Source organism: Canis lupus, chromosome 3, assembly GCF_011100685.1.
Source record: "Canis lupus familiaris isolate Mischka breed German Shepherd chromosome 3, alternate assembly UU_Cfam_GSD_1.0, whole genome shotgun sequence".
Lineage (NCBI taxonomy): Eukaryota > Metazoa > Chordata > Mammalia > Carnivora > Canidae > Canis > Canis lupus.
The window spans coordinates 10,814,072-10,832,815 of record NC_049224.1 but is presented as its reverse complement, the minus strand read 5'-3'; the positions used below and the strand labels follow the sequence as shown (position 1 = coordinate 10,832,815).

The 18,744-nt window shown below is 34.8% G+C and overlaps 1 long non-coding RNA gene across 1 annotated transcript in view; it reads left to right on the top strand.

Moving 5' to 3' along the window:
- The window catches only part of LOC119871073, a 65,027-nt gene extending 47,163 nt beyond the window's left edge, over window positions 1-17,864 (top strand). Inside the window, exon 2 of the long non-coding RNA XR_005356619.1 lies at window positions 17,750-17,864. This is a non-coding gene — a long non-coding RNA (uncharacterized LOC119871073). The remainder of the gene's footprint in view (window positions 1-17,749) is intronic.
- Window positions 17,865-18,744: the final 880 nt, after the last annotated feature.

Genomic DNA, 18,744 nt, shown 5'->3' with positions numbered 1-18,744 from the left:
TTTATGTATATTTATTTCCCTATTTATTACTTTTCTGGAAATCCTCAGCTTTACATACATATTGTGGCAGAAAAGCTAGTTTCACCTGTTGTTATTTTTAAAATAATTATGCTTAGTTAAGTAGGTGGACACGGAGCTTGATCCCATAAGATCATGACTCGAGCCAAAAACGTGAGTTGGACGTGCCACCAAATGAAACACTCAGGGACTCCTCTAATTTACTTTTAATAGTGAAAGCAGACTCTGTAAGATTTCTGTTCTTTGGTGATATCTGTTTTATTACCCAGAAAGTGGTTTATCTGGGCAGTCTACCATGTTTACATGGAAAAAAATGGACTTTCTGATATTGAGTAGAACATACTGTAAATTCCAGATTGGCCAAGTTGGTTGAAAGTTCATGCCTTCTAAATCCTTACTGATTTTTTTTCTTCTACTGATTAGTGAGGGAGAAGTGAGGAGTCTCTAAGAATACTTGTAAGCTTTCTCATTTTTCCTTTTAGTTTAACAATATGTGCTTTGTGTAATTTGAAGTGCTATTAGTAGGTGATACATATCTAGGATTGTGTTTTCTTGATAAACTGACTACTTTAAAATTATTTGCTGAGTTCCTGTACTCGTGGCAATATTTCTTATTCTGCAATGTATTTTTTCTAGTATAACAGTCATGCCAGCTTTCTTTGATTAATGTTGCATGGTGTATTTTTCCCCAATTTCCTACATACATGTAACCTATCTATATATTTATATTTAATGGTGGTTTCTTACACACATGCCATATTTTTTTCTTTTTGAATTTGATCATCCACTTTTTAATTTCATAATTACTATTTAATGAATTGTTGAAGTGATGTGATTTAAATATTCATCTTGTTAGATACATTCTCTATGTCCCATATCCTTTTCTTCTTTCTTTGAATTCCTTTTTTTTTTTTTGACCTTCATTTGGATTACTTTTTATTTCATTTCATTTTGTATTGGTTAATTAATTTCATTTCTCTTTATATCCTAGGATTTATAAAATATATATTTAACTTATGTAGTCTCCTTTCAAGTAATATTAGACTACTCACATAAAGTGTATGAAACTTAAAACAGTGGGCTTCCAAATCTTCCCTCCCATTATTTACGCTATTTTAAAAATACATGTATCTTAGTATATCTTATAGATTGCAACATAAGTTGTTAGCATTTTCCATAGATAAAAACTTATTGTATACAGTAGTATGAAATCAGAAAAATGTCTTTATATTGATTTTTGCAATTTCTATGCTTTTCATTCCTTTTTCTCCATCCAAATTTTCATATAATGACAAACTTCTATTATAGAACTGCCTACAGTCTTTCTTGTACAGTAAGTCTCCTAGCAATAAATTCTCTGCTTCTGTTTTTCTGAAATGGTAGTTGTTTTGTTTTTGAAATATATTTCACTGGGTATAGAATTCTGGGTTTATTTTTTCCCCTTGATATTATGAATTGTTTCTCAGAAGATGTGTGCTGTAATTACATTTATTCTTCATACGTATTTTTTTCTAGATGCCTACACACTTTGCTCTTTTATTTAAAACATTTTTTTTATCATGTTATGTGCTTTTGTTGTTGTTGCTTATTCTGCTAGGGTTTCTATATGCTGTTAGTATCTATATTTTGTTGTTTGTCTTTATTTTTGGAAATTTCTCAGCTATTACTTCTTCAGTATCTGTTCTGCACCCTTTTCTTTCTTTTGTCATTCTTGAACTTTATTCACGTAAAATTTAGACCATTTTATTAATTCCACAGTTCCTGGATGCTTTTTCTATTTTTCTTTTTAAATCATTTTACTCTTTGTTGCTTGAATTTGGATTTCTAATGACTATTATGTCCATCAAACTAATTGTTTGATATAGGTATCCTATTTTTTTATTTCTAACAGTCCCATTTGATTCTTTTTTATATATTATACCTTTCCACTAAAATACCCTATATGTTAATGTCTGTTAACCTTTTCCACTCAGATCTTTCATATATTATAGTTGGTTTTCATTTCCTGTTTGATAGCTAAAAATATCTGGGCCACTTCTAAGTCTGGTTCCATTTATTCCTTTCTCTCTTAAGAATGGGTTATGTCCACTTCTATTTTTAAAAAGTGTGTCTTGTAAGTTTTGATTGAATCACAGATATCATGTGTAGAATAACAGTGGAAAAAAAAAGATAAATTCTGTTTTTCTCAAGGGATGGTCATGTTTCTTTATCTCTCAGGCCTGAGTATAGGTGATTGACTTAATCTATAAGTTGAACTGAGTTTGGATTTGTTATTGCTATTATTGCCGCCTTGATACCATGGTCTTCATATTCCTCCAGGAGAAGGCTCTGGATACTTTAATATAGGAGTTGGATGGCTAGAGGGTTTTCTCCCATTTTTTATTCCTCCCTAAGCTTTCTACTATACCTCTTCACTTGTTCTAGAGAGAGTCCTTAGAGTCCTATCTCTGCTCATTTTGATTCCCCAGTGGTAGATTACTTCTGCTAGTTATTCCTAGGCTTATAATAAAGGCAGGAGCAGATCTCTGTTGTTCTTACACACCTAAATCCTAGACAAACTTTGTACTCTTGGATCTCAGGATGAGGCTTTCTCAGAAATCTGCCCTGCTTTCTTATGTCTTAGATAAGGGAGAGTTTATTAACTCTTGCCCCGAGGTTGCACCTGCAAATCTCTGCTTGCAATCAGTACAGCATCCTATACCCAGCAAGCTTTTCTGACCTTCTGCCAGGGGTAGAGGGTTTTTGCATTTACCCTACCACCAGCATCATGTATCATTGCCTGTGTCTGGGACACAAGTAGTTCCTCTATACCTTTCCCAGAGGTATACATTATTTTCTTCTACTTCTCCAGAAGAAGTCATCCTTGCTTGAGTCCCTGTAGTAGGAATATTTGTTGTCTCTTACACACACACGGAAATTTAATAAGAAATTGTACCATCATTTAGCAAAGAAATAAAACCAATCTTACATAGCGTACTTCAGAAAATACAGGAAAAAACTCTCTTGAGTATGAACATCAAAATACTTAACAAAAACACTTATGTATTCTAAAAAAACTATGAAAAGGTAATATATCCTACAAGGTAAGGAATGTTTTTATGCTAGAAATGCATGGTTGTTTTAACATTAAAAAGAAAAAAACAATCAGTATAGTACATTACCAAATAGAACCTAAAAATATTCTAATTATCTCAATGTAGAAAATGTAGAATGTAGAAAAGCCATTGGTCAAAATTCAACACCCATTCATTACAAAAGCTCTCAACAAACAGAATATTTTCTTAATCTGATAATGGATACCTACCAAAAAATTGCAATTGCCTCTTACTTTACATAAAGATTAAATTATTCCTTCTAAGATTAATAAAAAGATAATATCTGATTTCATCACTTCTTTTCAACATCTACTAGAAGTGATGTTAATTTCAGACAGATAAGTATCCAATACAAATAACTGTGGAAGAAGAAGTAGAGGTTTATCTGTAAATGGCATTGTGTCTAGAAACTGCTGCTAGAATTAGTAAGTAACTTGAACAATTTTATGCAGAAATAATTATGTTTTTGTAATAGCAATGTGATATTGAACATTAAACTGGAAAAATACTTTTAACATAGCATCAGAATATCAATATATCAAAGAGTAAGGTATGTAATGAAAATTGTGCAAGACATCTTCATTGAAAATGACAAAACGATGCAGAAAGAAATTAAAGATTTAAACAAATGCAGAAATATGCAATTTTAATTGAAAGACTCAATATTTTCTTGAGGTCACCTTTTTACTAAATCTAGAGATTTGTAAAAAATCTGAATAAATAACAGAGTCTAGCAAATTATTAATAACAAAAGGTTTTAGAAGAAATTAATAAGTTATTTTTGAAATTTGCATGGCAATTCAATGACTGAAGCCAAAACAATTATGAATACTGCTATAGGCTGAATACCTGTGTCTCTATTCACCATCAAATTCATATGGTTTCACCATACTCCCCAGTGGGAGTATTTGGAGATGGGGCTTTTGGGAAGTTATTAAGGTCAGGCCCTAATGATGAGATAAGTCATTAAAATAGTCATATAAAAAGAGGAAGAGAGGGGCATCTGGGTGGCTCAGTTGGTTGTGCATTGGAGTCTTGATTTCTGCTTAGGACATGATATCAGAGTTATGGGATGGAGCCCTGCGTCAGGCTCAAGCTCAATGGGAAGTCAGCTTGGGATTCTCTCCCTATCCTCTGACCCTTCCCCTGTTCCCTCTCTCAAGTAAATCCTTAAAAAAAAAAAAATACAGGAAGAAGCATGAGAACTCTCTGTCATGTGAGGACACAGTGATAACGCAGTCATCTGTCAACCAGGAAGAGACCCTTAACCTAGAAGTTGACCATTATGGCATCCTGATCTCCAAATTCGAGCCTCCAGAACTAAGTGATGTTTTAGCCACTCAGTCTATGGGATTCTCTTATAACAACCCAAATTTGACTTCGAAATATACATTTGATAGTAATGAAGACAATGTGGAATTGGCATAAATATAGATGAGTATATTAATAACACATAGTAAAGAATCTTGAGAGTAACCATATCATAAAATGATTTTTGACAAAGGTCAAGTTAATTCAGTGGAAAAAAAATTAACATATCATGTCCGAACAACTACATATTCATAAAAATAAAAAATTAAAAAAAACAAGCAAAAAAAGTCAACAGAAATGAACAATTATTTTAGACCTAAATATAACAGGTAGAATCATAACTTCTAGAGGACAGAGTGGAGAATCTTTTTGCAACTTGTAGAAAAGATCTTGTAGACAGGACAAAGTATACACTAACCAGGAAGAACATGTAAATTGGATTTCATCTAAATTTAAAATTCTTCCTATTAAAGAAAACATAAAATGAATGGGCAAGCTGCGGGCTAGAACATGTTTTTGTAATGACATATATATCAGAAAGGAGTTATATCCTAGTCGTGTGCAAATCAAGTAAGAAGACAATTGAAACATAAGAAGACAATTGAAACATTAAAAAGTGGCTAAATAATTGGACACTTAACAACAACAACAAAATAGTTAATCACAATATGTTGAACATTCTTAGTCATCAGGATAATACAAATTAGAACAGTAATGAGATTTAATTTTATACCCAGTAGAATGAATAAAGAAAAAATAATGAAAATACCACAGATTCTATTCATTAACAATAAAACTATTAGTAATGTTTTACAGTAACTGAAAATTTTCATACATGAAAATATAAAATGGCACAAGCTATTTGAAAAACTCTTTGTTTCCTAGAAAGCTAATTGTGCATCCACCCCTGACCCAGAAGTTCCACTCCTAGATAATGATAAAAATGATATAAAAACAAAAGTCCAGGGATGCCTGGTTGGCTCAGTGGTTGAACATCTGGCTCAGGGTGTGATCCCAGAGTCCTGGGATCAAGTTCCACATCAGGCTCCCCACATGGAGCCTGCTTCTCCCTCTGCCTCTGTCTCTCTTTCTCTGTGTCTATAATGAATAAATATGTAAACAAAATATTTAAACAAAAGTCCACAAAATGACTTGTATAGGAATATTTATATAAGCAACTCATTGTATTTCAATATTGGAGATAATAGAAGTACCTACTAAAAGGAAAATGAAGAGCAAATTGTCTTATACAGTGAAATATTATTCAAAATTTAAAAGGAATAAAGTAACACACTCAAGAAACATGCATAAATCTCTAAGTATTATGTTGAGTAAAAGAATAGATACTGTATAATCTCCTGTATTTGAAGTCCAACTATAAGCAAAATTAACCTAGTAGTAGAAATAGGAAAGTGGTTACCTCTGGTAAACTTGATATCGAATGGATAAAGGCATGAGAGAACTTTTTGAAGCAATGGAAATACTGTTTCTTAATTTCTCATGCCATAGGTAATTGTCAAAATTCATCAAATACTTAAGCTTTGTGCTGTATAATGTTTGTAAATTTTATCTCATCTTTTAAAATGACTATGCTTGAAATGATTTGTAGAAAATAAACCTTAATTATTTGTTACTATATAAAAAGAGATTAAAATTTAGTAAATATGTTTCCACATTTGGAAGTGAAAAAAAATTGACATGCACACAATCATAGAAAAATAGTAAAGGAATTAATCCAAATAGAGTTATGAATTATTTCTGAATAGTGGGCTTAACAGTTAGGTTTTATGTATCTTTCTCCCTGTATTTTAAATTTTTTTCTATAATAAAAAAAATACTGACTTTGTTTTTGATTTACTCTACTTTTTCTTCTTTGTGAGAATTCTGGTTACTTAAACTGAGGATGCTTTTCTTCAGGAAGAATTCACATCTACTACTGTCTACATGGAGATGGACCTACTATGCTAGTAGCTGTTTAGCTTCTTTCTGGAACCTGTCTTTATAAAGAAGTCTTCAATTGAGTATCCTTATCTACTACTAGCCCCAATTTTTGTCTCCTGTAATGATCTGCTTAATAATGGTGTAGAAAGAGAAGGCTTGTTTCCATGGACCATAGACCTGTGAGAACAGTCTAATGACAGCAAATGACGGAAGCGTCCTGACCCTGATCCTGACTTTCTCTGGAGCAAGGATAGTGGCCAACACTAGGATCTATTCACAACCTTCCCATGGTCTAAATCCATTAAATCATCAGAGCAGCAGAGTCTCATGAGACATGAAACAAACTAGAAGTATCCCTCTAAGTAGATGAGAGAGGTTGACCTACTGAGAGAGGTTCAGAATGGTTTCTAAAGAGTGTTTTTCAGTTTTTCCAGTTGTATTGTGGGGTCAGCCTTAATACAGTACACTAACTTTGGCTTCCTTTGATCAAAGGCAGGGGTCATAATCTATAAATCCCATCTGTACTGACAAAAGGGAAAAATAGTTATTGCATTGCCAGCTGCTATGTACGATTTTTCAAAAATTGCCTTCCCAGATTTGTAGGACTAAATGCACACATCCCTCTTAGTATTTTATTTTTGAAATATCATGTGTAATACATGAATACATTTTTTATGCAAAGCAGTAAAAAGCTCCAAACTCTATTTCTTGATGATTATCCCAATCCCACTCCTCTCACCAGAAGGAGCCACTCTTGTGAATTTAAAAGGTAAGCCTTAGACATTTCTTTCTACCCACCCCAATCCCTTTATATTTACTATAATTTTCTTGAGTTATGTTTACCTTGGCATTTACTATAATTTCCTTGTGAGTTTTCAAATAGAAATCATATTATACTAAACCTTTTGTTCTCCAAATTTCATCCTTACTAAAATTTCTCTTTTGTCTCACACTTACTTTTCAGTGGTAACCATTCTGCTGTACATTTTAGTCATTCTTTAGAGTTATTCATTAAAGTAATATTCCTAATTCTATTTTATAGAGAATATTTCTAACTACTTTTCATAGGCCAATATCCTTTAGCTCAATATTTGTGTAAAAACTTTTATATATATGCACGCCCGCCTTCACTAGTGACATGTTCATGGTCAGCATAAATTCTGTGGTAGTCATGGTCCACTCAACAGGCCATCCTCACTGATATTTATTTCCACACTGTATATTGGCATACAAAAGAGACATACTTAATTAACTGATAAAGATAAAGGGAAAATAGGCATACTATAATCTTTGTAAAAACACACATAGATTCCTAAAATCAGATTTTTTCATAGTGTATTTATTAAGTACCTATATATTTCATTATTGTGCATATATATATGTTATTATATAAGTGCCATTCATTCATAAAATCATCCATTCATTCAACATATTTTTATGGAAACCTGTTATGGGCCAAAGCCAATCTATGTGCTAAGATTAGACCTTAAGATTGTTCACCCTGTCCATGTCACTATGGATAATTATTTAATGAATAACTTTTTATAATATCAGCCATTGTAAAATAATGTAAATAATGTATGTCAAGTGACTGAGCAATACTGAGGGGCTGCAGTAGATAGTGAAATCTAATATTTTTCTGGAGAAGTAACATTCAGACTTCTCCTTTCAGAGAAGTAATTATTCAAAGACCTGAATAATATAAAGAAAACAACAAAGAATTTGGGGAAGTAACATTTCAGTTAGAGGTGTATTAGGAGAATATAATTATTGGCAAAATGATTTTAGGATGCTTGGAAAACAGGAGCAAAATAGAAGTATAAGATTAAAATAAAGTAAGTGTGAGACATTTGAAATTATGACTGAATGGTAGAGGAGAGATCATGTACCATATGGTAGATGACAGTAGGGAGCTTCCCCCCCACCCCACCCCCCGGCCCAGGTCCAGTAGGAAGCCATTGTGGGGTGATACTTAGCAAAATGTTATAATCTTATTCATATATATTTAAAGCTCATTGTCTGCTATGTGGAAAATGGACTGTAGAACAGCAAAATGAGGAAACAGAAAATACTGGGCATAGTCCTGGTGGGAACTGATGGTAGCATGGGCGATGGCGGAGGAAGAATGGATGGATGTGTTTTGGATATATTTTTAAATTAGAGTCAGAAAGACAATAGCTACAGATATGAAGGCAGGGAAGAAATAGAGGACCCCAAGGTGAGATGACCGTAGCAAATATATCTAAGACACTTGTAGGGAGACATTTGCAGGCACTAGTAGAAAGAAATATTTATGCTGAGTACTAGAGAATGATGTTAGTTAGTCCCATGGTTATGCTCTTGTTAGCATAACAAGAGCCCTGTCAAAAAATGTTAATATTATCTGGGGAAAATGGTGAACAAATGCAATTCTAACCAGGAGATGGGATCATCAGATACGCCAGGTCTGAATGATGCATCAACAAAATCATCTAATTCTCATTATTGTAGATTCAGACCTATCCTGGGACGGGTGCAATCTAGTGTATTCCAAATTTGGATGAAGTAATAGAGCCTTTCAATTTCTTGAAATTCCAGTAGGGTGCAAGATACTGAGGAAGGATTTTATACTTGGAGGTGAGGATCACTAAAATATCTAAAGCCTGGCATGGGTGAAAATTGAAAGTCTACATTCTGCAACCTTAACCACCTTAAAGGTTGTGGAAGACAATTTCTCGAAACTGATAAGGAAGCTATAATAAGCCCAGGTACATGTAAGAATGCAAAGTAGGGGGGAGGTGACTTCCATCAGCTGTACACAGATGACTTCCATACCTTGTGAATTGCTGTAATTCATTTTATGAAATAACACAGTCCTCGACTGTCTAATTGGATGTTTGATGTGTGAGGAAATATGAAATAACATTATAAGCGTTGCACTGCTTTTATTTTAAAACATTATTCCCTATAATTCTTAGCTTTCGATATTGCTATTTTGGGGGTTTTTGAGAATTTCCAATAGGTGGAAGTGAGGAGCAAGAATATCCCTTCAGAAATAGCTTTTTCTGAAATGAAGCAACTTTCTGTGTAATGAACGGATCAGAATTTTTACATTATTTGGCCGCACAGGTGGTTCAACAATTACTGAAACCACTGAGAGTCTTTTCAGCCTTTTCTTCCTGGGCATGTTATGGCAAGTCCAGTATTAGCAGGTGCCTTGCGACTTAATTACATTGATGGGGATGTGTTCAGTGTAGTATATCAGGAAAGCAGAATTTTTCAAAGTTGAATATTGATTTGGGGAATCATCAAATACTTTTCATTTTAGGTTTTAAAATGTTTCAGGTTTTGCATTTTATGATTGCATTTTCTGTTTCTTCTCTGCCAATTCGTTTTCTAGAAATGCAAAGATAAATACCTACATACATACTGACATATGTACATAAATGTATTTGGCAAGGCAGGTGATGAGATCAAGTTCTGAGAGCAACCGTTTCTCTGTTGTCTGATGTCATATGAAATAATTTGCCCAAGGGCTTCAAAGATATAAACTATGCCTTTAGGATCTGGTCTAATTTCTGCATCCTTTAATTGATGATCTATACTCAAAATTTAAACTTTAGCAAAATCTCTCTAATGTCAAACTTCAGCATTACATGGTGTAATTATGGAATGGAATCATGAGGACCAAACAGATTTTATCATAAGGACTCAGAATTTAAGGAAATTTAAGGATATTTAAGGAAATTTGTGCTGATGATTCTCAGGTTGCTTTCTTCTGTTCACCTACTACCATTTTCGTTGTATTTGAACTGATGCTCCTTATATTGGACGTCTTTTTTTTTTTTTTCACATGGGTGAAGGGTGCTCACAAATTGTATCTGTAATACCTCACATTTTCACTGTTAGTGATTTTATGTTGGTCGTATTTTCAGGTATCACTAGACTTTTCCTGTCTGCCCAGACTCACTTTCCTGACATTGTTTTCCATACATTATAGGGAAGTATGTTTTCTATACTTTTCTGTCAACATGCAAAAGTGTAATTAGAGAAATAGCTAGAACAAAAAGGAAAACAATAAAACAAGCTTTGGGACTCACAAAAGGAGGTGATGGACTGTTTGTTGTATGTTGTTGTCCTTGGACGCAAAATTTTGCTTTGAGGTAAACCTTGTCCTTACTTAAGCCAGTCCCAGTGAAGACCATTTGGTGTATCTATCTTAAGTAAGTTTTTGTCTTAGCAATTAAGATTTAAAAAGAAATTACCACAGATCTCTTAATTATAGTAATATGGCTCTAGAATATTACCTTGGAAATACCATGAGACTATGGGTCATATTTAACAATCCTGGGAGTATATTGGTTTGGGTTCCTCCAGTGCCAGACCCCAGTAGAACAGTCTGGATGTGGGTCATTGGCAAGACCTCTCAGGAAATACTGTTAGAGAGTTCTGGCAAAGCTAATGAAGAGTGTTATTGAGTGGGCAGCTGATTGTCAATGTTCTCTGAAGTCTCTGACAGGTGTGTGGAAGACATCTCAAAATTATCTCAATTAGGGATGATTAATTTATATTCAAGACTAAGCTCCCTCACTGTGTGGGGCTGTTTTGGGATGTAACTTTTTGGCATGTCTGGCTTGTTGTGTGGGCAAGAATGTTACTGGATCCAGATAAGATATTGGCTCCATGTGGCACATGGAGGCAGTTGGGGAGATATGAGCAGGGCACCAATAGTATTTGCTTCACAGGATATATGCTAAAAAATTGATTAAGTCCTCCCTTGTCTCCCATGGAAAACAAAAATTTAGAATCTTTTAAAATCAGACCAAATTAACCCTTTTTCTTTTCAATAAAAGCCCATCCCCAAACCAATTTAGCTGGCTCATGAAAGTATTTTCTGTCTGTTGTAAGGTTACATTGCATAACTGTGTTTCAGTGTCCTTTTCCAGAGGAAAAACAGTGCTAGAAAGATTGCTTTTTTAGTGTGATGCGCATTAGGGAAAGTGCTTTGACACATCCCTTTTGCAATATTTAAGCAATGATCGGCACTAACTGCTGAGACATAAAAGACTTCGTTGAAATATTGCCAAGAGAAAATGTCTGTATAGTCCAGTGCTACTATTTACAACCTTCAAATCAATGTTTATGCAGTATTTGGGAGTACTTATAAGCAGATATTCTTTTTTTTTTAATTTTTCAAATCTGTTTAGTGCTGTTGCGACAAACAGAAGATGGGAAGATTTGGACCTGCATCTTTGTAGATGCAGAACACCTGTTAGGTTGCTTGATTCCTAACACATCAAAAACATTTCTGAAATTCTCCTTACCTTTTCTTCTATTTTTCTTAGAGTGAGAGAGAATGAGAGATAGAGAGCGAGAGAGAGAGAGAGAGAGCATGTGCACATGGAGTGAGGGAGGAACAGAGGGAGGGAGAGAGAAAATCTTAAGCACGCTTCCTGTCCAGTGGAGAGCTTGACGTGGGGCTCTATCTCAGGGCCCTGAGATCATGACCTGAGCCAAAATCAAGCCAGACACTTAACTGACTGAGCCACGCAGGCACCCCTTTCCTTACCTTTTCCACTTTCGTTGCTAGGCGTAGAAAGGAAGCACAGCCTCTCCAACATTTTCCATCTGGGTTCTGGGTGGTGGCCAGGTTTGGTAAGAAAAATCCCTCATCAGGCATTTGTGAGTCATTGGCCAAACTTTAAATAGCACAGGATTTTCTGATTTGGCTCATCATTTCAGTATTTACAAAAACTGAGGTGGGGTCATGCTCAAGCAGAACAGAACCACAGTTGTTTCTTCTGCCTTTGCTCTCACAGTCATTTCTGGGAAAAAATCCAAACTTCTATCAACTGTAGTTCTGTAGCAATATGTAAAAGGAAAGGTCTGATTACTATTGAACTAATGTGAGCTAGCCACCAGAAATTGACATTCTGATAAACCCCCACCTGACCCCTTGGCTTACTTGTTTTATCTCAGATGAAGAAGGAGCCTGAACCATCCAAACATTTAAAAATGTATAATAGCTCTCCCTCCAGAAATCCCAGCTTAAAACATACAGTGTAGTGTACAATCTTACTACAGTGGAATTTGACATGGTTAAGAAGGGTGTGTGTGTGCGTAGGTATGATAACAGAATTAACAGAGTTTAGCACCTCAGACAGGAAAATCAGAACATATGTTAACACTCGGCACTCAGTTACATTAATAATGTGTTACATTAATTGGGCTTTAGCTATTTAGAAGGAAAACTTGGTAGATAAATATAACATGGCCCATTCCCAAGAAACCCCTTTGACCTAAAATGGCTATTTCCTCAACTGTCTTCAGTGAACATAAATAACTTTTTGAATCCTTCTTTTTAAGTAACTGTTTGAAAAAATTGAAATCTTGACTCTTCAGTCTCTTATTTTTGATGCTAAACCATATTTATACTTGCTTATGGTGTATTGTTTATCTTAATTTTTGTCACGAGTTTATATTTTTTCTTTATTTTTCAAACTCTTCAAAAGCCTTTTACCTAATTTGCTTTCTATTTCTGTAGAATGTAAAATAAGAGAGATAAAGCCAGTTATTAACGGTAACTTCATTATTGGCTTTGAAAAGGAAGATAATCAAAGTCCTCTGAATTTTTTTGTTGGGCTATATACAGTCTCTAGTATGTGATTCTATTTATTTCACTTCTTATCATCTTGACCTACAAATGTATTTTTTTTATGCTTTGCATATGTGATACATTCTCATACAAAAATTGTAAATTACTTTTGGGAAGGAATCCTATTATCTTTTACATATTGCATAGCTGCTCTTAAGTCTTCTCTCATTTTTCCATGTCTTCTTTTTGCCCAAGGACTCTGTTTTTGTCTCAGCATTATCTGCAGCCTCACCCTTTCCCTCTCTACCCTATAGGACTTCTTGCAGAGTTAAGCTTCTTACTCTGTCCAAAATGTTTTTCCCCCACCATTGCCTGGTTCCGTGGTACTAATTCTTTAAGTCGCATCTTAAACATGTTATTCCTTTAGGTCCTCCTTGACTCTCTAAAGTAAGCTAAATTGGCTTACTTACTATACATTCCCATGGCACCCCACTGCTCTCTTTTGCTCATTTATTTTTTAATTCTAATCATACTGATAATACCTTATTTTTTTTCTCCATTAATGGTAAATTTCACAGGACAGGGATCATATCTTTCTTATCTATTAATCTTGAGTGTGTAGTAAAAATTATCTGGCACAGGGTTGGTGATGAATAAAAATGTACTGAACATTTATTGTATGACTTTTAAGGATGATAAGAGGAGTTTCATCCTAGAAGAGGAGTGATGGAGAGTTCAAACAATGAAAAAAAAAAAAGAACCTCCCATATTTTCAGTGCAGTGTAATATGAGCAAGTACACACTAGTCTGTAGATATACACATAAAAAAAACAAACAAACACATCAACACATATATTTCTCAGTGTCTAGCTATTCAGTAAAATTTGGAAGTGGGCTGAGTGTGGTGTTTGTTGGTAGAGAGGAGGCTAAAAATAATCTACATTCATACAAATATGAGTAAAATATACTTTACGATTAAATATGATTTAATATAATTTAATATATATTTAATCATATGTAAAATCATATATAAATAGATGATTAAATATATTTTCTAGAAATAGTAGAGCCCGCATGTCAGATGTAGTGTAAATTTATGAAGTGGTAATTTGAATTTTTCTATGGGTTTACATGTTTGGAGATGCCTGTGTTTTGTGTTCTTAAAAAATATTTCCAGAATTTTCTAATGACCTCTCAGTTTTGAAAGTCCTATCTCTTATCAAACATTTCTTTCAGACATGATAGAATTTTTTGAATGTAAAGAGGTTAATGAAGTGAATGGGCTTTTCATTTTATTTTCTCTTCTTAAATATGGTTAATCAGTATCATTTATCCGTATAACTATTGTTTAAAAAAATATTTCTGGGGCAGCCTGGGTGGCTCACCGGTTTAGTGCTGCCTTTGGCCTGTGGCCTGGTCCAGAAGACCCAGGATCAAGTCCCACATCGGGCTCCCTGCATGGAGCCTGCTTCTCTCTCTGCCTCTCTCTCTCTCTCTTTCTGTGTCTCTCATGAATAAATAAATAAAATCTTAAAAAAAAAAAAAACTATTTCTGTCAAAGGACAATAAGTGAAAAAAACAAGAATCAGGTATGAATAAAGGAAGGTGGGTGATTTCTATGCAATTATAGAATTTGAAATCATGGCAAATACATTAACTTATTATTAAAAAAGACATTACTGTGATTAATTTGGTATAATATTATCAAAAACATGTTGGTAAACTATTTAAACAAATTTAATGGCTCTACTGCATAACTGCTCCCAGAGAATAAATTAGATGCTTCTACAACTACACTCTTTAAGATTATGTAGAATGCACTGCAGCAGTTAATTTTCAGTGTTCATCTAGTATATAAAATTACTTTTATTCATTCCCTCGACTTATGTTTCAAAATCAGAGTCCAAAACAAACAAAAAAAAATCAGAGTCCACTAACAATACATTCGTGTATTTGTAAATTTTCCTTCAACATTTAGTTATGGGTGAAATTTCAAAAAAGATTTTCTTAAATGAAAGCATAGTAAAAATTGTTTTTCACTGATTGATTGGAGTGAATGTTTCCTCTATAGAAACCCAGTTCTGGGGACACCTGGGTGGCTCAGTGGTTTAGTGCCTACCTTCAGCCCAGGGCTTGATCCTGGAGTCCAAGGATCAAGTCCCACATTGGTATCCCTGTGTGGAGCCTGCTTCTCCCTCTGCCTATGTCTCTGCCTCTCTTTCTCTGTTTCTCTCAGGAGAAACAGAGAAATAAAAAATAAATAAAATCTTTTTTAAAAAAAGACAGTTCTATTACATCAGTTCCTTTCCAACCTTTTGCCCTTACGTGTATTTAAAGAATAGGTGATAGATTACATCACTGCCTTGGCTCAAGGAACTGTTATCCACTGTTTGAAGAATAAACTTGTTATGTATTAGAACAATCCCACTTACAAGTTTTTTGAGTTTTGGTTAACTTTTAAGATTTTATATTTATTTATTCATGAGAGACACAGAAAGACAGGCAGAGACACAGGCAGAGGGAGAAGTAGGCTCCCTATAGGGGACCTGATGCGAGACTTGATCCCAGGACCCCAGGATCACGACCTGACCCAAAGGCAGATGCTCAATCACTGAGCCACCTAGGTGTCCCCCGTGAACAAGCTTTTAAGTTAATCTCTGCCCTGGGATCTTAAGAGTATTTGTCCATAGGGAAAATGTGAATTTAATCCTTTCGTTTGACTAACTTAAAGTAAAAATAAGTCTGGGCTAAGTTTAGGGAGTTACTTAACATTGCAGAGTTACTGAAGGACTTGGGAATTAAACCAGGTCTGTTGGATTTAGTCTATTTACTTGAGCTGTTCTGGGTCTGGAAAATCCATGCATCCTCTTCACAAGTATTCATCGATCACTTACATTGTGAAGGCCCTGGGGATACTGAGGTAAACAGGCCATAAATAGTTTGTGATCATGTCCAATTGGCACATGCCCTTTGTAAATAATTCATAATTTATAGAAAAGTTTAAGCCACTTTCTCTGCTTAATTACTACAGTGAACATCCTCCTAAATATCTTGTGCACACTTTGCCATGAATACAATCTTACTATTGTGTCAACTTTTTTTTTTTTTTTTCTCTCTCTGCTGGGACTACCTCTTTAAATATATTGCCTCAGATGTACTTACCAGGATATTTTACAGCAAACTCTTCTACGCTATCATTTTCTGATAAATCTGCATCTTGGTCCTCCAAAAATTTCAAATAATCTGATGAACCCCAAGTTAAAATGAGAATATTAAAATCAGTATAACTCTGGGTATTTTCTCTATGGCAGGATGAAAAACCATCATGTGGCAAAATCAGATAAAGGGGGCCAGGCCCATCACAGGAATGAAATGAGTGAGGAAGGCTGAACGTGACGGGATAGATTGATCAGCCTGTCAGACTGAGGGTCATACCCCAGAATAGGTGGCTGAAGCAGCCAACATTTATTATCTTCCAGTCGAGGAGCTAGAGGTTCAAGATCAAGGTACCAACAGAGGTGGTTTCTGGTGAGACTTTTCTTTCTGACTCTCTGCAGTCTTCTTCCTGCTGATGCATACCTGGCCTCTCCATACTGGCAGAGAGAGAAAGCTCTGGGGCCTCTTCCTCTTTTTATCAGGACACTAGTCTTACAGGATTAGAGCCCCACTCCGTGACTTCTTGTAACCTTAAATACCTTCTTAAAGACCCTGTCTATGTATACAGTCTCTTTGGAGATTAAGGATTTGGTAAGGGATTTTGGGAAGGGGCACAATTCAGTCCCTAACAGTATGTTAAAGAAAAAAAGTGCTGTAAGATAAAACCTCTAAATACCAGTGAGAAGGATGCGAGAGAAATCAGGGTATCTGTGGGGAAGCCATGCCCCCGCGAAGGAATGCAGCCACTGTTGAGCTCCAGTCGGTTGTTCACAAGGAGAAATGCCAGTGTTTTCAGTTTTTCTTTAAAATCTTAAGCTTTTTTTTTTTTTTTTTTAAAGGTTTGGCATACAATTCTAAAGTGTTTCAAATCATTATGCCAAGCAAAACAGTCTGCGGATCATTTCTGGCCTTCAGAGTATCAAAATTAGGATCTCTGGTAGAGCCAGAAAAGCATGTTTTTAGCAATATAGAGAGCAGGGCTCAAATGTTAGTCTAGCTGCTTTTTTACTGCTGGAGCAGCAGATACCTCCTCTTCCCCACCCCAACCCCATGCCTTAGTTTCTTTATCCCCAAAATGAGCATAATTGAAAAAAATCTATTTTTAATGCTTGTTATGTATTTAAATTATATGAATATATTAAACTTCACGGGACATGATGTTGTATTCCCCTCACCCCTAAGATGCCTCTCTGAAAGGAGCTAAATGACTAAACAATTTAGGACTTAATACATAGGAACAGAGTTGTCTACCCTCCTTTTTTTCTCTGAAACATTTTAAATGATCTGTTTAAATATATGAAGACCAGCCCTTGTCTCTTTTTGTCAGTCTTTACCCTGTGTGGCTGGATACCATTGTTCTCAGAAGATAAGCAGGAAATAGCATCCCCTTTCCTGAATTGTACAGCAACTTTTCTGACTTTCTACTCAAAGTTTATAATAAGCTAATGTTGGCAGCTGGCAAAAGCTTTTGTCTTCAAGGAAGTAATAATCCCTTTTCTCAACCTAGGCCAAGTTGAAAAGGATAATCTTGTAAAAAAAAAAAAAAATTCAGCTTACAATTCAGACTGATTCCAAACTTCAAAGCTCAAGGAGGGGAACCAAGCTTGGCGGGAACCCAAGGATCTTTGACATTTACTCTTCTATCTCCTTCCAGGGCCATCTTGGATTTGGTGGAGACTATGAATTCATGCCATATGTGAGCAGCTGGAAAGCTATTCTTTGAGTCTAGATCTTCACTTTGATGAAAGCTTAGTAACATTTGGCAAAAAGCATCTATAATGTGTTTTAATTGTCATGTGAAACCTGCCATGCACATTCTGGTAAATGAGAGATGATATGGGTTTAGCTGCTGATTCCCTGAAGATGCTCTAAGAGCAGCGTGGCCTACTCAGAAACACGACAGACCCATTTTCTGGCAATAAAGGCTCATTCTTACAGTTACTTATGTGAGTAGATTATTTGTAAGGGCCAATTCTTTTGCTATCAAGAAATAATTTAATAAAACTCCACAATCATACTTGATACAAATTCGAATTTCCTTGCCACAGTTATTGAGTCAACATAGTTGCTGAGGTCATAGTTATGTTTGTAGTAAAATTAAGCTAGTTTGCTATGGGAAAATAAACAATTTGTTTCAAAAGCAGACAAAAAATTCTGCGCCGGCATGTTTTGTATTTATCAGTAACACATTTTATTTGGCTTAATATAGTCTCAGTGTAATTGTTACTTCTATATTCACAGTAGAGTAAATTAGCATGAAGAAATGTATTTATATTTTTGAAGATGCTAGTGAATAACCACTCAGAGTACAGGAGAGCTGTGTATCCTTCTGGCCTGGTGAAGATGCTGATTTAAAAATGTAGTTTTAATGCAGTGCTATAATGCTGACAAATATTTATTATCATTCAAAATAAGCTTGAATACTTATTAGGTAGAGCACAATGGGTGTATATTTTAAAAATAAATTTGCTTACAAGTTTTATTGTACAGTTGAGAATAAGGATAATAGTTCCTCTGAGTGCTGAAAAGAGAGAAATAAAAGATCCAGAGATTGAGAGCTCTTCTGTGAGTACAGGAGTGATGATCCATTTACCTTTCCAGCCCCTGACAGTTTCCTGGTGAGATTCATACTTAAAAATTCTTTCACAG